The sequence below is a fragment of the Engystomops pustulosus genome, chromosome 3 (assembly GCF_040894005.1).
Source record: "Engystomops pustulosus chromosome 3, aEngPut4.maternal, whole genome shotgun sequence".
Taxonomy (NCBI): domain Eukaryota; kingdom Metazoa; phylum Chordata; class Amphibia; order Anura; family Leptodactylidae; genus Engystomops; species Engystomops pustulosus.
The window spans coordinates 212,276,646-212,299,043 of NC_092413.1; the positions used below are offsets into that span (position 1 = coordinate 212,276,646).

A 22,398-nucleotide genomic window follows, 5' to 3' on the forward strand; every position below is an offset into this window, starting at 1 on the left:
GCGCACGATCTTAGTGAATCGCCGCAGAGTGCATTATACACGGACAATGCACTTTCTGTGAACTCCAGCAAATGGGTAAGTAAATGTGCCCCAATATATTTGGATGTTGCCCTCCCACATAGGGGCTCATTTATTTCCCCGTCCACTGGAGTTCACTGAAAGTGCATTGTCCGACGATAACAAGGAGTGTGCAGAACACTTCTGTTGGACACTGCATGATAAATGTGTTGCACGGTCTGACTGAGCACCGGGCGCCCCCTTCAGTGCAGAAGTTTGTGTTCCATTGGTTAAAGTGCAGCCATGCCACTAATGTGTTGCGGACATTATAAATACATGTGCAAGCGGTTTGCACGGAAAAGAATGTGAGACAGAAAACTGGTTCAGGAGCTTTAGTAAATCTGCCCCAATGTGTTTGCTTTATGTTTTGAATCACATTGCAAACACAATGGGGCTCATTTACTAAGCGTCCGCGGTCCGCACTATCGTCGGAATACCCGATGATTTCCGATGTGTGCCGCATTTAGAAAGGGCTTTTGACGCACCGCATCGGATTTTGGCACACCGGCGCAGGCGTTCATGCGGCACAAATCGGGGGGGCGGTGCCGTCGGACGATCCGACGGATTCAGACTACACGCAGGATTTAACAAAGCAATTTGTGTCACAAGACACGTACTTACATGCACCAGATGGTGAACTCCAGTGGACCTCAGCGGGGAAGCGACACATATAGGAACTTGGGCGCACAATTTTCATGAATCACGGCAGATGTGGATTCTGGCGGACAACGCACCTCAGGGATCGCGCAGGGACCAGGTAAGTAAATGTGCCCCATTGTGCAAAACCCATCCTAAGCACATTATAGGTACATTCAGACGCCGGTCTATGGGGATGTATTTGCGGCCACATATAAGTCCCCATAGACGGCAATGGCGGCCCAGCATTCCGCGCTGTACACTGGGAAAATATAGAGCATGCTCCTATGGAGGGGTGGGGGTGATCTCCTCTCTAGTGCCTGGCAGGCATACCGCCGTGTGAATACACCCTATGTAAGTAGCAACTTATGCATTTGGTGAGGAGTTTTGCCTGATGAGTTTGCAACAAGTTTCAAAACACAATGTAAATGTCTCATGTGAATGTATGTTAATTAATTTGTGGACTTTGTATAATTTTAATATAAAAATAATTTATTTGAAGAGGGGTAGTCTTATATGGCGAATACATCCCAAACTCGGGGGAGATGTATTAGAAGTCTCTTAGAGCAGAATGGTTCTAGTTGTCCATGGTAACCAATCAGAGCTCAGCTTTCATTTTCCCACAGCCGTTTAGAAAATTAATGCTGAGCTCTGATTGGTTTCCATGGTCAACTAGACCAGTTTTACCTCAGAAACTCATGATAAATCTCTCAATATATTTTAACTAGTAAAGTTGGGAGTCTTCTTATATGCCCAGCCATCAGATACAGCGGAAAATACGGTATGAAAGTATCTGTAGGAAAATATTCTTAAAAGGTTGTGACTAGGGATGAACCGACTTGTATAAGTTACTGTTTGCCGGGTTTGGCCAAACCTCGAACAAAAGTTTTGCCTGCAGCATTTAAAGCGTTAACACCCGCGATTGGTGATACCAGTGGGGTTGAGCCCGAACACCAAAGTTGCGACTAAACATTGTAATTCGGCTTCACTCATCCCTAGTTGTGACATGTAGACCCTAGTTCATATGTTCTATAATAACAAATGGACACATAGAAGGAAAGACCCAGCAGAGGTCCTCACTTTATGTCGAACTCAAGTCACATGTATCACATCTGAATGGCTGACATGTAATGCTACATTTTTCAAGCGGGTGGTTAAGGTTTCCTTTGGAATAAATGGTATTTCCCCAACCAGAAGATTTTTACATTTCCCGAAAGGAGGTATCTTTGAGGAGACCCTCCAAATCACTGTAATAGACTGTAGAAAATAAACAATATGCAACACCCCTGCCGATGCAAGGCAGAGGGGTTGTTGCGATTACGTCCCACCATGTAGCTTGCAGCCTGTGTAGGGTCTGATCAGCCCCACAGCATGTCACAACATAACATCTATATAACACAGATAAGCACTGCAGCGGTAGAGTCTGCCTGGTAAGGCACGAGTTAAGTTTTAAATGTGATGTAATATGTCTCAGCCAGTCACATATGTTCATATCTTGTATCTGTGAGCTGAGATGTAATTGGAGGAGTAGCCACCACCTGACCAGTGGGAGTAACAAAACTCCAGGTCAGGAAACTTCTAGAGATCAGTCAGACCAGGGAGTCTGAACAGATCAGAAGGAGACTGGAGTTAATCCAGTACAGATCAGATTAGAGACTCAGAAGAGTCAGTACAGCCAGCACACCAGAACAGTGCAGGAGAGCTCAGCTCCCTGCTGGAAGAGTGTAGTGAGTTAGTTAGTGAGAGGAAAGAGAGAACTGTAAGTTATTTTTGTTCAACGTCTGCCTCCGTCTGGTCCCTGCTACTACAGTTGTCACCATCACCGGCACCCTGTCCACCACACAGAGACTTATACTCCAGACACCAAAGGGTTGCCCCAGGGAGATCCGCTATAGCAGCCTCTCCCTCATCATTTCTTGCCAACACCACCCTGCTGGAGACCTGCTAGGCTGTAGGACAGCCCTCCGGTTCCCCATACCAAGCACCGTGACACTAGCGTGCCTAGGCCGCAACCGCCAGCCACTCAGGTACTGCGGGCCCCGGCTGTCTCCAGGCAAGAAAAGGGGGCCTGGTGGGGGATGTTGCAAACATTTTGCCATAAACCATGACATAAAATGTTCCCTCATAACCACATAGTAAAGTTACCGTATCCTTTTGCTGCATCGAATAAAGCCGGCACGTAGGGTCTGTCGGAGAACTCCTCAGCGTGGTTAACAAGAGCTTCTTTTACTATGTCGTAGCCACACAACACGACGATCTTCTGCACTCCTATCCTTATACTAAATACTGGGCCATACGTCTTGGCAAGCTGAAAAATAAGTCATAAAGTTTTATCCATACAGTATTTTTCGGACTATAAGGCGCACTGGAGTATAAGGCGCACCATCAATAAATGCCTGCTAAAACGTCTAGGTTCATGTATAAGGCACAGCGGATTATAAGGCGCACCTGATTACAAGGATGAATGACCAGCAGGTGGCAGACCTGTGCACAGTTCAAGGCAGATGTTGTCTGTAAGTACGGTTCATATATAAGGCGCACTGGACTATAAGGCGCACCTTTGATTTCTGAGAAAATCAAATGATGTTTTGTGCGCCTTATAGTCCGAAAAATACGGTAGTATATAAATAAAAGTTATAATAAAAGTATAAACCTTCGACCTTATTTCATACACCCTCCCGGAGTTCCCTCAAGTTGCAATGTTCTTATTCTTCCTGCTCTAAAATGGAGGAGTTATTAAAGCTTGTGTTATCCCTTCCATAAAGTTGGAATCATAGGAAAAGTTTGATTCGAGAAGTCTTGGATATTCTTTTGGGATGTACCCTTGCATGTAAGTGGATTTCTTAGAAATACAAAATAACTCCGATACAATGCCCGATTATTTTTATAACAAACATACGCTGATAATCTGTGAATCTCATTGCCTTGGTTTTTGTCCTGGGGTCCAAAGTTTTAATGGGAAAAATGTAATAGTTTGGTTTAGGGCGGGATTAGCTGCTCCCAGACTATCAAGCCTTTGGTTACAGGAAACACCAGAACAAAATATTGGAGATGGATAGATGTGGCTTGGTACCTTGGTCTGTTGTACAGGTCTTAGCTTTTGCTTGGTTCACCATAATATGGTGGGCCACAATGCCAGCTTGCAGATGCCATATGAAGACTCTGGAGATATTTATGAGGTACCAAGACCAAGTGAAGTATTATATCAATGGTTGATGGTCAAGCAAGTAATCGACTAAAGTCTAGTTGAAAAACCTCCTTGTAGATTTTTTCAGCCGTGCAGGAGCTATAAATGTAATCGACTTTTTGGCTCTTACCTCCTGAAATGATAAATACGGCTTTTCGACATTCAAGTTTAGAATATTTCCGATGATTGGTAATGGTCTTGGACCAGGAGGATAATTCGGATGTTCTTTCTGATTGAATAAAACGGTTGCCAAGAAAATACAGATTATGATAGCCAGAAGAACGGTGATGGGATCAAGGGGCAACATGTCTGCAGGAGAACCTGTGATGGAGACATGAAAGTCTTAAATTACAGTGAGATGTTCCCAGATGAAGGTCATGTTCCGTGTTTTAACCAGGGATGATCATGTCATGTCCTATTCAGGACTGACAATGGATACATGGATTTTATTCCACCAACATCTATTCAAATTGTAGATTCATGTGGGCAGAGAAATACAGGCATTCCCCGGGTTACATACAAGATAGGGTCTGTAGGTTTGTTCTCAAGTTGAATTTGTATGCAAGTCAGAACTGTATATTTTATCATTGTAATCTCAGCCAGAACTTTTTTGGTCTCTGTGACAATTGGATTTTAAAAATGTTGGGTTGTCATAAGAATCAGGATTACCACTAAAGCTTAATTACAGACACCTGTGATAACTGTTATAACTGATTATTGTAGCCTAGGACTAAAGTACAGGAAATTACCAATATCCAGAGGTCCGTTTGTAACTAGGGGTCGTATGTAAGTCGAGTGTTCTTAAGTAGGGGACCGCCTGTAAACCCCTAGAAAAAAATATTCTATTAATACAGTGTCCACTAATATTTTCTAGTAGACGGGGACAGCTGTATTGAACCTATTAAAAATAGTTATTATATTATGGGTAACGAGACCAAAGAGAAAGAGAAGTTGATGTTTCACAGAAGAGTTCACCCTTTGTCTTCAAAAGATCCCATTTGGCTTTGGGTTTCTTACAGGCAATGCTTCCTGGGAAAGGGTGTATAAATTAGCTTTCCTCCAAGTTGTCTCTTCAATGCCCCCTATTATTAGTCACCCATTTAGTCTATCAATATCCGACCAATTAAAGTACAGGTGGTCCACTACTTAAAGGAAATCTACCATCAGGATAAAGAATTGTAAACCAAGAACACTGACATACTGGGACCTTGTTTTTACAATTAAAAAATGAGCCTCAGGGGCCCCAGACTCTATAAATGTCAATGGAGCTTGGAGCCCCGAAGGCTCATCTGCATAATTTTTAAACCTCTTTTTCTTTAAAAAAAAAAAAGGCATACGAAGCTACAAGAAGAGCAGATCCTGCCAGAGGGGGCACACACCAGTATGTCAGTATGCTTGGTTTACAATCCTTCATCCTGGTGGTAGATTTCCTTTAAGTAACTATGACCTCTGGTGAAGCTCTCTGGATGTTACTATAGTCCCAGGCTGCAGTGATGAGCTGTAAGGTGTCTGTAATGAAGCTTTATTGATGATCCGTGTTCCCATGACAGCAAAAAAATATTGACACTGGGACAAAAATGTTGTCAGGAGTTACAGTTCAGACTTCATATACATAATTCAACTTCAGAACAAACCTAGAGAACCTATACTGTACATAACTGGGAACTGCCTGGGAAGTAGGGATAACAGCCTAGAAGGGTTGTAGGTAGGTAGGTTTAGGTAGGTCCCAGAAGTAACTTTTCCTTTTTAAGCCTCAGTATCTTTTTATTTAAAGATTTCAAATAGATTTTCATCAGAACTGACTTACACGGTTGCTACCTACAGTATCGGGGACTATAATAAGGCTGTTTATTCTTCTGGATGTAGTTTACATACAATTCCTAATGGAGTCCTGTCCTTATTATGTCTGACACCAACTTGTATCCTCTTCTGTACTGGTGATGGGTTAACTTTAATGGTGTATTTGCAGGTTTTTGTCATTGGCTAAAATTGAAATTCCCCCTTTTGAAGTCCTGATCAAATGTTGTGCACAATGGGGCAGATTTATCAAGCTGTCTGAAAGTCAGAATATTTCTAGTTGCCGTTTTAAACACTGGTAAAATGAAAGCTGAGCTGTGATTGGTTGCCATGGGCAACTAGAAATACTTTGACTTTCAGACAGCTTGATAAATCTGCCCCAATATGTTCCTTTAACAACCGTAGCCTTTAAAATGGAGCATTGCACTAGCAGGGCCTCCTCTCAGTTCAGTCTTCATTGGGTCTCCTCATAATCATCTAAAGTCTCAGTCATCTCAAAAACATCCAAAAAGTCTAGAAACCGAAAATTTGTAAAGATGCTACATCTTTATAAAGAGGAAGGTTTAGAGGAAATCTACACCCAGGAATCTCCCAGCGTTCTCCGACCCCCGGCACGTATCCGCGCAAACTCCACCTCTTGTCCCGGGCAGCGTCTCGCGCTGTCTAGGAGTTGTGTTCGGAACTGCTGGGACTTGTGGTACCTCTGCATGGTGCCTGGTTATTCTGCACCATGAGGGGTTAATTCCCAGAAGCTGTCCAGCTCCTATCAGGTTCTGGATGTGGGGTTCTGGCTGCATAAATTGCAGCTTCACTAGTCACCTGTGCCAGTGTTTGAAATCCCTTCTTCACTTGCTCTCTGCATTTGGTTGACTCGCTCTGTATCTGTATCTGTATTGGCTCATTTTTTGACATTGACTCTTTGCTTACTGACTTTGTTCTTGACGTTCCCTCTCGTTGTGACTCCGGCTAGTTAACCATTCTTTTGTGTTTTATGTTTGTCAATCTGTTTGCGTTTCCCTTCCCACACTTATCCAGTGTATTTCGAGTCTTCAAGTAGTCGCCCCACGGTTTAGCGTGGGGGGGCTATAGGAAGGGACAGAGGTTGGGGCAAGCGCAGGGCAAACTATCCCCTGTCTTCTGTGTTACCCAACCCTAACATTAGGGCTGAGGACGGAAGGCGGAATCTACCATCGTATCTACCTTAACAAGGAGATTCCTGATGGTAGATTCCCTTTCAGTTGCGTTCCCACTAATGGCATTTCCACATGACCACATGATGGAGAATAAATGTCTTATCTTAGAGGGTCTAAGGGTCCTTGGTGCCTATGAATGGAGTAGCTGTGTGCTTGGTCATCTAACCCATTCACCCCATTCTCTTGACCTCTAGAGGTTCCAGTAGTTGTACGACCTTTCAATAGTTGCACCGAAGCTTCACAGATTTCAGCTTCCAGGACTCTCCATTTGAACAGATAACAAGACGAGAAGTTATGACTAAAGAAGGACCATATTGGCTGCCCCCCCGCCCCTAATAGTTGTCCATTTCTACTTAGAATCTAAGTTAAGAGATATTGAAAAATAACTTACCTCTCAGCGTATGAATCTGAGGTGTCCACAGTTATATTGTAACACAATGGTGTACAGATCCAGAGGAAACTTGTCTTGGAGCTTGAAGTTTACAAGTTCACATGACACATAGATGATTATTCGCGCTTCTCTTGAGCCTTGTCTAAATGAATGCACTGGAACCTGTTTTGTCACCAGATATTTTTCTTTCTGTTTGCATTCCATGTTTACTCCACCCCTCCGAGCTATATATATATATATATATACAGTATACAAAGGAATGTATTACGCAATGTGTTCTGTAGATGAAGGAGCAGGCAGACTGTAATACTTCACGATCAATACTACATGTCAAACATGTATGGAGACTGAGAGGGGAAAAATACAAAGAGTTTTAACCAAGAGGAATCTGATTGCAATAAAATAGTGGGTTCCTGCTAAGTCCCTCATCTGATAACACTCCTAGATCTCATTAAAAAATGTCAAGATTTCCAAAAATGTTATTGATGGCATGTCAGATAAGATCCACAGAAGGCTTGGGTCTAGCTATTATGTCTTGCTACTTCTAGAAACAACTGGACTCTACTGGTAGTTATGTAAAAATAATCGAGAGAAAGGATAGTATGGTTATCACGAGAAACACAAATCCCTCTTCTGTTCAATAGCTTGAACAAGAGGGCAAACATTTTGGCTAGTACTATTATAATTGCCATTTTTCATGTTTCATAGAAATGTCCCTCACAATAGGACCCATCAAGAAGGAAAGATCCCACAATAGTTTTGTAATCCCTTTTCTCCTCATAGACTTTTAGACCTTTCAGAAAGATGAAAGCATCAATTTTCAACTTTAAAATGACACCAGCATTGCAGCTCTCTATGCTCTACAGCCTGAGATAGAGCTTTGTGTAGCAAGGACATATCACATACGTGCAGTTAGATGGGCCCTTGAAGGGCTACTCGTCAGAAGTTGGCTTAATAAACCACCACAAGCAGTAGAGCAGCTTCTAAATGATGTTTCTTTCATGGCCTGGTGTGGTGGCACCATCCAGAAAATCAACTTTGAAGTGAGATGTAAATTGATTTGATGATGTCAAGGAGGCGGAGAGTTTAACACTGAAGTCAAGCTCTCCCTGCCTCAGAATGCTCCCTTCACTGTACTTGATGGTTCTGTACCCAGGGACATCATTACATCATTGACAAGATCTCCTGAAGTCCAGTGCATAATGTTATTCACATGGGGGGAGGTGTTCAGAGGAGGGGAGAGCTTGACTTCAGTGTTAAACTCCACGGCTCCCTGACTTATTATAAATTAACATCTCACTTCAAAGTGGATTTTCTGGATGATGCCACCAAGCTGGGCCATGAAAGAAACATGATGTAGAAACTGTTCAGCTGAATTTTAACATACTGGTAATAGTTTATTAGGTCAATTTGTGATGACAGGTTCCCTTTACGTAGCCAAGGATGGATATAAAATACCTGTGTGTCCATTCTACTCACACAGACTGTGTAGCACCAGGATCTGCAATTCTAAAGTCATATAAGATTAGTGATTTCAGCTCTCAGACCGCCAGGAGGATATGTAGATTTTGTCCAAATTGTAGTCAGGAGGGAGGGGTCGTCCTCCCTTTTCCCACCATTAATAACAGAGGATATTGACCATCCAAAGCAGCCTTAACTAACCAATCTCCAGTTGAATTTGTATGCACAAATCAGTTTGTGGTTTTGGCATTTATTTTGAAGAGGTTTACCAGGAATCCAATGTCTTCATGTTTAATGATGCAAATCAGTTTAACGTGTTGCAAAATTCTCTGGTCACTAGATGCCGCTGCCGCAGCAGGAATCGGAGAGCGGAGACTTCTGTGACTAAACCAGTCTGACGAGGGATGGACAATACCAAGAGGACGGGTGGTGGAACTGCCGAAGCCCAAGAAGAAAACATGGAGATTGTTTTTTTTTCATTAATTTTTTTGCATTATTGAATTTATTGATTTATTGAATATTTTTGGTAGTTTAACCATTTATATGGGTTACTTACTAACATTTTCCATATCTCAACTTTATGTTTTTATCAATTTTTAAAAATCCTTTTATTCGTATATGATGGTAGACAACTTAGAAATCGAACAGAGATTTTCATTTTTTCCCCAAAATTTCTAAAAATTTTATCCCTTTGAGCGCTGCAAAGTAATTAAAACAAAACGGAGTTGAAACTTAGAATGATCTAATTTTGTCGGTGAAACCTTCATTCCAAAACATAAAAAGAGGAAACCATCTAAAAATTTGTTATGCAATTTCTATTAAGAACAGAGACACTTGTTGTAGAGTGTCCTAATTAGGCTGCTCGTTACATCTAGGGGATTGGGGGACCATGTTTTACATGTATTTCTGCTTCTTTGTTGTCGAAATTATAACTTTGTAAGAGTAGCTGACGACTCTCGACTTCCTCGGAGTATAATATATTCACGTACCCGCTGCAAGCCTTCTCCTGTTCCGTGCCGGGGAACTAGGATCTGGCTGGAGACGACGGCAGGGTGTGTGCTCTCTCCTAGTTTCCCGTCTTCCAAGTGGCATAACATTTAAATTTTTTACCGAGCTGGTTGATGGCTTGTTTTTCCTTCTGTAGCTCTGGTGGTCCATACTTGGTTTGTTACCTCTGCTCCTGGGAGCATCTGTTTTTTTACCACAGCTACATTCTCTTACATCCTAAGGCATAGTTATTCACATGAATTACACGGTCAGTTTGCTACTAAGTGACAATAAAAGATCTTAAGTTTCTTTAAATTCTTCTTTTAAAATCCCACCCCCAACTTCTAAAGAGATCCTGGTCTAGGTTGGACCTGTTTAGACCTGGTCTGGTGGCGATTTCAGCCTTTTTTTTTTTTACAGTGGAGACTATAGTCTCCACTGTAGCCCACCCCACCTGCCAGCTCTGTTCTCCAAAAATGCTCGTATTTAGAGGAGATGGGGAGTTATACGAGCCTACACTTCCACAAAACTGGAAGAGAAGGCTTAGTGAATCTCCTTCACCATGTTCTAGTCACTTTGTTGAGCCTCTGCGTGGGATTCTGAATACTGATTTTCCTTGATTTTGGCCTGATCACATGACTCTAAACCAGCATTTTCTTGCCTGATCCCCTGGTACCTTGCACCAGCATCTCCCCCCACCTCCTAGGACCACCTGTCACAAATACCTGTAGTGGCTCATGATTCTGTCACAGTGAAGTACAAATCCCTGTATTGGGGTTTAAGAGTGAACATACTGTACCTGGTATAAGTGCAAAGACAATCTGGTCTGGTGCACCATGGGTCCAAAACCCTCTGTCCATGATGTCACGCTTCGGGGTTTGCAAGACAAATGTCTTCTTCAAGAAGACCAACTTAACTACCGTAGGTAATAATCACATACATGAAAACATTACATAATCATATGTATTTTATTTATAACTTGAAAATTGATAAAATATAGTTCAATATTTCCCTTTGTATCTTTAAGCTGAGGGATGTTGGCTAAGAGAATGCGGACCTGGACATTGACTGGCATGAAATACCGCTGGGTGGTCGTTGGCTTAGAAGATATAGTTGTGAAAGGTGTTGATATGGAGTATGTTGGCTAAGAGGACATTGCCAGGACTAATGGCGGCTGGCTTGGAGGACATCTTCTACTGAGGAGTTTAGTATTTGGACTGAAGGACATAAGCCAGTAAGATGTTATTGCTGTTTTAGCCTTTTAGATGTTATTTTGGAAGAGGTTGGCTTGGAGGCCACTGGCTTGAAAGATGTTCGGAGCAGATGCAACTGTGCTGCACTTACAATAATTATTAGAAATCTTTGGGTCACAAGACCAATTAGACAATTTTTTTCAACTTTCAATACAGGTGAGTCTTTTTATACTCGTGATATAGCACATATCTTATGGGGCAGTGGTGCACAGGTGAAGCCAGTGCTAGGACTGAGGTCTATTGTGGTCCCAGGAGGAGCCTTGAACGTGAAGTTCTGCAGAAGTCTGGTGAAGAACATGAACAGCTCCATTTTGGCCAAGCTCTCTCCAGCACAACTTCTCTTACCTACAGCAATGAAATATGGATACAAAATTAGCCCTTATTCAGTGTCAAAATTTCAACTCCATCCCATACTCTATATCACAATATTTGGAGGGTGAGTGCAATGAAGATTAACCAAAACACTTGGGCAAGTCTGACCCAACTTGTTGAAATGTTAGCCTTCACGTGTTTACAGTGCAAGACTTTTTCTAATTACTTTCCATTTTGTAAATGGCTTTGCTATTGACTAATTAATACAACTTCAGAAATATCTGATTAGGTCCCGGTTGGCAGTGGAGGTGTTTTTTAATAATTAATAATAAAACCTTTATTTATATATAGCACACAGATTATGCAGCACTGCACAGAACTTTCCAAATTGGTCTCTGTCTCCAATGGGGCTAACCATCCTACCAGTATGTTTTGGAGTGTGAGGGGAAACCGGAGGACCCAGAGGAAACCAACGCAAACACGGAGAGAACATACAAACTCTTTTCAGATGTTGACCATGGGACTTGAACCCAGGACCCCAGTGCTGCAAGGCTGTAGTGCTAACCAATAAGCCACCATGCTACAAATCCTCCAATAAATCCTCCAATTGGCACCAGCTTTGCTTCATGAGAATTACTGAGGCTTACTTCTGGTTAGGCACCAGCTTCTGGTCCAATATTATAATCTGATATTGTAGGGGGGGTAATACACTCCAGATTGCCTCACTATGTAGTAGGTTGATGGAGAAGTCTTGACAACACTACCACAGATATTTAGTAGGCTACTCACCAGCGGAGAAGGGCAGAAACGCGTCTTTCCTTACAAAGTTTCCACTGGAATCCAGAAAATGTTCCGGATAAAAGTCATCCGCTTTAGTGAAATGTTCCTTGTCATAGAGCACAGAGGTCAGCAGAGGGATCACATGTGTGTCCTGGGGGTTTCAATATTTGTAGAAGTCATATTTACTACAGAGCTTTAAAGGGGTTGTCCACTTTCAGCAAATAATTGATATTGTTTGTGTTAAGAAAAGTTCTACAAAGTTCTTCAAAAGTTCTCCAATATACTTTCTGTATCGATTTGTCATAGTTTTCTAGACCTCTGCTTGCTGTCATTCTAAAAGAAGCTTAATGGTTTACTTCCTTTGAATGAAAACCAGTCATTAAATTGCCATGATTAGGGACTTTTTGCATAAAAAATACTCAGAGCAGATGATGGGGCAGCTACAGCAATGTCCACGTGTTTGTCATAGCAACACAAACCATCCAATCATCAGTCAGTGTTAATGGCTAAGCAGAAGCTTTCAGAAGATTTCAGCCCTGGACAGTCCATTGTGGCCTTTAATTGACCACCTAGTACGTCACAAGTCCACAAAGGGAGTATGGAGATGGCTCACGGTCTGAGCCCTCTTGATATATGCCAGCACCAATCACGGGTGTAAACCCTTTTACTGCCACCGGGAAAGCCACCAGTGGTAGTCAAAACTGGGCAGCATGTGAGCACTCCCCGTGACTTCATCCAGAAGCCATAACAACCTCGAGTTTCTATAAAACTTCGGGACCTATCATTGCTGAATCTGTAACAGTGTGCCTGTGACACACTGTTACAGATCTATAGCAAATTCTCCAAATACTGCAACACAGTAGTATATGGTTATAGCAATCAGACCCTAGGGAGCCTAAAAAATTGTAAAAAATAAAATATATATATAAATCATTATTCCTGGCTTTGAACCCTGTAACAGAAACCAGCACCAAAATGTCTAAAAACGCCACTTTTTTGCCATTTTGCAACACATAACATATGTAATAAAAAGCGATCAAAAGATCATACAGTCCTCAAAATTTTATCAATGAAAACGTCAGCGCATCTTTCAAAAAATGACACATTACACAGCCCCGTGCACCAAAGTATAGAAAAGTTATTAGCGTCAGAATATGGCAAAATGACAAAAAATTATTATTTTTTTTTTCGTACAGAAGGTTTTATTTTTTTGAAATGTATTAAAACACAGTAAAATTTGGCATCTCTGTGATTGTACTGACCCAAACAATAAAGGAGATGAGTCATTTGGAGAGCACACTGAAACCTGTAAAAACCCCGCCCACAAGAAAATGATGCAAATGTGTTTTTTTCACCACATTTGGAATTTCTTCTCACTTCCTGGTGAGCCATAGCTTTTGAAAGTGGCCGAGTCATTAATGGGTTAAAATAGTAAAATAATCAATATTTCTTTTATACTTACTTTGGGTAGACGATATCCCCTGAAGTTCACATCTTGGGTGGTTGCGTGTGGCACGTTGCTCGGTATAATATTTCCAAACCGTTGTATCTCATGGAGGACGGCGTCGGTATACGGCATCTCTTTCCGGTGGCTAATTTGGGGCTCAGCCGAGCCAATAACTTTCTCAATCTCACTTTGGACCTTTCCTTTTTTTCGTTACAAATTTAGAACAATAAGTTAAAAAGATGATTTATTTAGAACTTTGTGTTATTATGTTACATTGCGTCCACTGCACATGCTTACAGTTACCACGGTTACCGTAACCCTTTTATCGCCAAGATTAAATCTTATACATTCTTAGAGGGTGACACCTCAAGGGCCAAGGACATATCTGATATGTCCTGGATTCTAGTAGCCATAACTTTAGACTTAGGCCACCTAGAATCTTCTCTTTCATTGGATACCAGGTTTGTGTTTCTAGGTGACATACTCACTTGTTAAAGTGAAATTTTGTTTTTTTAATTTTAATATACAAATTCTAGTCCCGACTGTCACTTTAACATGGAATATCTCTATGGTTTTCTGGAACCTAGAAATATAGTCCTAGTATCATATCAAAACGGAGACTCTCCTTTTTTTCATATGACACCAGTGATTCTAGGTGCCTCCGCTCCAAAGTTATAGCTCTCTAAAGCTTCATTCCTTTATTGTATGTATCAAATATTTTTATTTGCTCTTGTACGAATTATATCTTTGGATGTGTAATATTGACTGTAAAGATTGAATATTTTTACTTGCATTTGTACATCTTTGGGAAAAAATTGATATAAATTCTAAAAAACTGTGTCCCCTCATCAGCTTCATGCCAGCAGTGGGCAGGGAGAAGAAAAAGGATTGTGCAGAGAAGAGCTGCTCACGGTATTGGCTTTATCTGTAGCTAAATTTTGGAAAGGGAGAACATGAACTATTGTTGATATTATTAACCCTCTCTTACCCAGAATACTCTTGCACTCTGTCATATAGTAAATGATCCTTTATTTTCACTATTGGGGTAAGAGGAGGAACATTTTATCCTTTTGATGTCTTCCTGAATAACCTTCCTCCATTATTTATCAGCATAATTTTAATAGTTGATTTTAGAAGGAATAAGGCCATAGATAACAAATATAAGAAGATTACCACAGTCACAGTGCCTGGATCTGTGAGTAATGTCCCTGGTTTATCATGGTGGATTTTGATGGTAGATTTCCTTTTGAAAATTTGATAAGTGTCTCCTTTCAGAAAATATATAGTGTATGGGGTTTAGTATAATTCTTTATCATGCAATTTTTATTTTCATGTGAAAATTGAAATAATTGCTCTGGCCATTAACAAGACAAAAATTGACTGACAGGGAACAGTTTTAAGGGAACCTGTCACTAGATTGTGTGTTGGCCTCACGCTGAAATAACAACTTATATTCACAGGCAACTAGCAGTCAGGGGGGTGGGGTTTGGGTAGAGCAGTCAAGCTTTCACCAACTCTCCAGGCAGCTTCATCATGAAAACTCCTCCTACAGCTTTCCGTTGAGCCGATTCCTGCCTTGCCTCCCATGCTTCCCCATCCCCCTGCTCTCGTTTGCAATATCAAACATGTACAGTTCGTTTATTATCTCCTCTCCGGCCCTGCCCGGAGGGAGGAATGAGCATTGTGCAAACGCCGCCGAATTGCACTTTTCTCCCTCCGGTTACACAAGGGGATGGAGAGGAGATAATAAACGAGATTTAAAACGAGAGCGCAGAGGACAGGGAGGCCTGTACTTAGTTAGCTTGGGACACATAACAAAGTATAAACAATATGTGGGGAGCACAAGTGAACTTCTCCGTGAGACCAGCGGGAAACAGATCGTCGCTCTTGGGGAATTCGTAGTTATTTGATCCAGATATCAAAGAATAAGATCCTTTATCTATTAGAGCAACGCGTTTTGGTTCAGGACGGGAACTTTGGTCTGCAGAATTCTGATTGACGAAGTTTCACGTCCAGAACACGAAATGTGTTGCTTTTAATAAACAAAAGATCGCCGATCTGTTTTCTGTTGGTCTCACAGAGATGTTCACTTCTGTTCATCATGCAGTCATCCACCTGCCCACCTGGAATACAGAGAAGTTGTCTGATTGGCTGTCTGGAATTTTGTTACATGCACTTTACTAGTGCCACCAAGTGAGAGACCACCTGTACTTGTTAGTAGCACGTGTTACACATTGAAGGAGCGTGCGTTCCTTGTCTTTTTACTTTCTTCTCTTTACTGTTGGAGACTTGCAAGTTCTCGGTCTCATTCCCAGGTTATATATCTGAATATGTGAGGAGGACAGTGCAGCACTTCCTCCCGCCTCCCCGTTCCTGCACATTGACCTCTGCACATGTCACAGAGCATGCTCACTGCACTCCCCCACAGAATTCCGGCTCTTCTTAGGGAAGCTGGCTCATTAGGCTCTGCTCAGTAAGAAGAGCCATCTCTTCTGGCACCCTAAAATATATAATAGGGAGCCGCAGGCCAGTCAGTCACCCCACAAAACTTTTAACCCAATTTAACGGGTTAAAGGGGGCGTGGTGAGCCGTCTAGGGGCAGGGTTTAGTAACATCTTTGTGCCGGCTTGTTCGCGAACAACCCATCACAAGTCCATAGTGGTGTTTGTGGTTTCTACACCCAAGGTAATTTCTGTAAAGCAAATCTCCAAACGGCTGTTCTCAGCTTGAACAAGATGGCCGCTTATTTCTCAGTAAAAATCCAACATCACAAGAAAATCACAGAAAAGAGAAAAGTGACACAAAATGAGAAGACTCGTCTCTTACTTTGTATTTCTGGATATTTCATCATCAGTAGAAGGCCCCACCTCAGGGTGGTGGAGGTTGTCTCCATTCCAGCGCCAAAGAGGTCTGCAACCAGCATCTCCAAGTTTTTATTGGTGAAATATAATTCAGGATTAGGCTTTTCCTATCATAAATAACAAAGAAAGCTGAGGTAGATGTGTTCTCATCTATTAGCATGTGGAGTAGCCGGAGCTGCAGCTACACGGCGCGTCTACTCCACGCCCCAGTAGCCTTTTGCGTTCGGCTTACCAATTCATCTCCTGCTAGCTGTGTGCACTCGTCTGCGAAGCTGGGTTCTGCGCATGCGCGGAAAGCAGGCCGCAAGCTGTGCAGTCTTGGCTCTGAAGCTGGAGCTACTGCGCATGCGCAGACGATTGCGTGCAGCTACCCTGAGCTGCGCGCCTCATCTCTGGCTACTCCACACCCCAGTAGCCTCTTTAGGACAACTATGTTAGTGTGTATGTCTTCTTAACACATGCATTTTGTAAATGCCGTGTTGACAGCAATATAAATAGGCAAATTTCCTCTTCTCAGCTGTTTGAAAACGGTTGTGTTAACACCATATGTGACCGCTCCCTCATATGTCATTATCTCCCTGGAACGTGCTAATAGTGCTTAAATATGCAGGACACAACCTCAAATCCAAAATTTATAGCAGTGTCCACTCCTGCAGATAACCCCCTCACGTGGCTTGTGTCCACTCCTGTATATAACCCCCTCATGTGGCTTGTGTCCACTCCTGCAGATAACCCCCTCACGTGGCTTGTGTCCACTCCTGCAGATAACCCCCTCACGTGGCTTGTGTCCACTCCTGCAGATAACCCTCTCACGTGGCTTGTGTCCACTCCTGCAGATAACCCCCTCACGTGGCTTGTGTCCACTCCTGCAGATAACCCCCTCACGTGGCTTGTGTCCATGTGGATTTGAGACATTTGCAACAAAAAAATTTGCAATTGCCCGGACAAGCAAAACTACACATGTAAAACAAGAAAAAAGACATGATCACACATAAGGCGCAAAAAAGACCTTCCAAATGTCTCAATTATACACCAAAGAAACTATGATATGTTTTCCCCCAATGTTTTAATGTAGGAACTTTCCGACATGAGGAATTTTGATCTATAGACGCTACCATTTTATACTTGAAGCTGGAGGGTGGCTCCTGAGGGTTCCTTGTTCCTCCATTTTGTTCTAATATAATACTTATGAGTAGGAGCGTGTTCACACTATGCAGGGTAAACACTCACGATGTACACCAACAGGAAGAGTTAAAGGAAAACCTACCACGTGAAATAGTAGGTGTAAGCTGCAAATACCGAGCATTATTTTCGTTATTGTCATAAACTGCTGTATCGCGGTTTAAACACTTTTTAATGTTTATATCTGAAGCAGCTTCGGCGCACCAAGCGCGCGACCGTGCGCACGCCTACATAGGAAGTGAAGGAGAGCCGGTGACGTCACACGTGCACCGTCGCGCTTGGTGCGCCGAAGCTGCTTCACATATAAACATTAAAAAGTGTTTAAACCGCGATACAGCGGTCTAGGACAATCACGAAAGTAAGCTCCGGCACCAGCTCACCCTGACCCGGTGCTCGGTATTTGCAGCTTACCCCTACTATATATACTTATATGAGGCCAGATTCCTTTTTTTTTTTTTACTGGGGAGGCTGTGTACATTGGGCCAGATCCCATTTACACTGGGGGGGGGGGGGGGGTTGTATATATTTATATGGGGGACCATACTCTGTTTATTACGGGGGGCTGTAAATATATTCATTAGGGGGTGCTATATATTTACATTAATCAGGGTAGCACTTAATATATATTAGTTATGTTGGGGGTCTGTATTAATAAATTGGGGGTGTTGTATATTGATTGGTGGCTGTACCTGCTATAATTCCAGTAGAATATATATATATATATATATATATATATATATATATATATATATAATGAAGGGAAGTTTTATATGTGTGGAGAGTGCGGTCAGTTGTGTTGTGAGGGGTATATATTATTTAGGAGCGCAGTGTTGTTATCCAGGAGACTTCATACTGTAAGTGACTGTGGTATTTTTAGGGACGCCGGGTGGAGATGCTGCACGGAGCTGAAGATATCTATCCGTGAACTCAGCAGTGATACGTCATGGATTGGAGAACCTGGAATAAAGTTCTCCTGATGGAAGAGATTGTCATCTATAAGGTACTAGACGCCACTAATGACTCCCAGAACCTGTAGTCAGTCACACAGTGTCAGGGAGCTGCCTGTGGGGATGTTACTTGTTAGTAAAGTTTTCAGCATTTACTTAACAGGGAGCGGGGGGGGGGGGGGGGCAGCATTTTAATATTCGCCTCAGGCAGCAAATATGCTAGAATCGGCCCTGACTATAGATATAATAGAATCATAAATGATGCATATAGTTGTACTTTGCTGGCATAGCCTCTGATGGCTTGTATCTCCCAGGTCATATCTACCATATCTACAATATACCAGCGTTTCGATACCTCTTGCTGTTTCACCAGGAATGAGTCGATGAGATTTCTCTGGTCATTTACATCCAGATGTTTCCTCTGGTTGGTGAAGGTCTCCCGGACAAAGGCATGCATTACTTCCACATTCCTGGCCACCGTTTTCTGGACACGTGAACACCAGCGCATCACTGTTGGATAGGCATTATACAGCTGCAATGAAAAGAAACCATGGATGGATGTAGAAGGTCTCGCAACTTTCTCATATTCTTCATTGGGTGAGATTTATCAGCAATATCTGACCAATCAGAGCTCAACACAATATTTCCTAAATGGCAGGGTTATTGTATTGTCCTATATGAATATATCCTATTTGTAAAATAGCATTATTTTAATTTTATCTCGTATGTAAATGAGATAATCACAAAAAAAACTGTGATCAGAATTAGAGAAGACTTTCAGATACCTGCAAGTTATTGGTGTTAATCGGTCACTTGCTGCTAATTTACCTAATTAACTGGCTGCCTAACTTTAGCGTTTTCACTGACACACTGCAAAATGGCGTGCAATTCCAAAGTGACTGAAACCTTCTGGCAGCAGGTTGTCCAGATGGAGACCCTATCAGCCCATAGCAAGAGAAATTTGCTTTTTTACAACTCACTCCAGTTCCATTCAAGAAACATTGGGGGTCATTTACTAAGGGCCCGAATCGCGTTTTACCGGCGGGTTACGCAAATTTTTCCATTTTGCGCCAATTTTCCCTGTATTGCTCCGGGATTTTGGCGCACGCGATCGGATTGTGGCGCATCGGCGCCGGCATGCACGCGACGGAAATCGGGTGGCGTGGCCGAACGAAAACCCGACGGATTCGGAAAAACCGCCGCATTTAAAAAAAAAAGTGTCGCGGGACACGCGCTTACCTTCACCAGGTATAGGATCGTGAACTCCGGTGGGCCTCGGCGGACTTCAGCGCAGCAGCGACACCTGGTGGACGTCAGAGGAACTGCCTTAGTGAATAGCCAGAAGACCCGAATCCACCGCAGAGAACGCGCCGCTGGATCGCGAATGGACCGGGTAAGTAAATCTGCCCCATTATGTTGTGGAAAGACTGAACCCAAAGTGTGTAAAGAAGTCAGTGACAAGGAGTGGAGGAAGTGTCAAGGTTTGTGGAATGTTTTCTGCAGCAGGAGTTGGACCTCACATACAACTACATGGCAGATTGAATGTAAGTGCATATCAGAACCTTCTTCAACAGCACATGTTTCTTTCCTTGTGTTCCATCACTCTCAGTCAACAAGTTTCATGCAGGCCAAGCAAAAATGGGTAAAGCAGTTCCTTGAAACAGAAAACATTGAAACAATGAAATGGCCACAACCCAGAATCCTGATCTAAACTTAATAGAAAATCTTTGGTGACAAAGTTATGGCCAAAAAACCCACAAAAGTCACAGAACTGTGGAAGAGACTGAAAGAAGAGCGGAGAGGGTCCAAGCAGAGTCGGGATGTGCCGTCACGCCTGTCTTAGGGAAAAACCCTCAATGTTATTTGCTGAGGATTCCATATGGAGTTGTGGCGCTCACCATAGCCATTGGACTGCCGACAATTTGGACATTGTCCCTAGTAATCTGTAAGAGCCTCAGAAGTGTAGGATCTTCATAATCGAATCGTTTGCTCAGTAGGATGTAAACTATCACGTTGGCCACGGCAGCATTCATGATCAAGTTATTATCAAATGGCTCACCTAGAAATACAAGCAGAGAACAAGGGTCATGATAAAATGCCAAGACCTTTCCTTTGAGCGTTTCTCATGCGCGTCTTCTGATGTTCCTGACTTGCATTGGACTCTGACCCAGTGTATTCAATGGGTTTTATTAAATATGCACTTTTATTCATGTAAACGCGCGTGAAACTTATAGGATGCTCCACTTTTGCAAGTCAAAAGAGCTCAATACAAGTGAAGGTCCTATACACATGAGGCTCAAACAGGTCCTATAGACTTGAGGCTCAACCAGGGTGTTAATCATGTGACAGAGGGTGTATTTGAACCAGGTCCTATCACAGCTTTTGCCTCCATCAACACCCAATTTCAAATCTATGTATAATCTGTGCATGTGTTTATCTACTTCTATCCTGTATGTATGGGTACAGCACAGTACTACTGCTCTTATCATGTATATACAGGTAAAAACAGTACTACTACTATACTGGTTATATGGGCACAGTAAAGTACAACTACTCTTATCCTGTATATATGGGCAGAGCACAGTACTACTACTCTTATCCTGTATATATGGACACAGCACAGTACTACTACTCCTATCCTGTATATATGGGCACAGCACAGTACTACTACTCCTATGCTGTATATATCTGCACAGCACAGTACTACTACTCCTATCCTGTATATATGGGCACTGCACAGTACTACTACTCCTATCCTGTATATATGGGCACAGCACAGTACTACTACTCTTATTCTGTATATATGGACACAGCACAGTACTACTACTCTTATCCTGTATATATGGACACAGCACAGTACTACTACTCCTCTCCTGTATATATGGGCACAGCACAGTACTACTACTCCTATGCTGTATATATCTGCACAGCACAGTACTACTACTCTTATCCTGTATATATGGACACAGCACAGTACTACTACTCCTATCCTGTATATATGGGCACAGCACAGTACTACTACTCCTATGCTGTATATATCTGCACAGCACAGTACAACTACTCTTATCCTGTATATATGGGCACTGCACAGTACTACTACTCCTATCCTGTATATATGGGCACAGCACAGTACTACTACTCTTATCCTGTATATATGGACACAGCACAGTACTACTACTCTTATCCTGTATATATGGACACAGCACAGTACTACTACTCCTCTCCTGTATATATGGGCACAGCACAGTACTACTACTCCTATGCTGTATATATCTGCACAGCACAGTACTACTACTCTTATCCTGTATATATGGACACAGCACAGTACTACTACTCCTATCCTGTATATATGGGCACAGCACAGTACTACTACTCCTATGCTGTATATATCTGCACAGCACAGTACAACTACTCTTATCCTGTATATATGGACACAGCATAGTACTACTACTCCTATCCTGTATATATGGGCACAGCACAGTACTACTACTCCTATCCTGTATATATGGGCACAGCACAGTACTACTACTCCTATGCTGTATATATCTGCACAGCACAGTACAACTACTCTTATCCTGTATATATGGACACAGCATAGTACTACTACTCTTATCCTATATATATGGACACAGCACAGTACTACTACTCCTATCCTGTATATATGGGCACAGCACAGTACTACTACTCCTATGCTGTATATATCTGCACAGCACAGTACAACTACTCTTATCCTGTATATATGGACACAGCACAGTACTACTACTCTTATCCTGTATAAATGGGCACAGTACAGTACTACTACTCCTATCCTATATATATGGACACAGCACAGTACTACTACTCCTTTCCTGTATATATGGGCACAGTACTACTACTCCTATCCTGTGTATATAGGCACTGCACAGAA

General features: G+C 42.3%; 1 pseudogene; it reads right to left on the reverse strand.

The window, feature by feature from the left end:
* Positions 1-22,398, reverse strand: part of LOC140122938 (uncharacterized) — a 55,512-nt pseudogene that overhangs the window by 17,680 nt on the left and 15,434 nt on the right.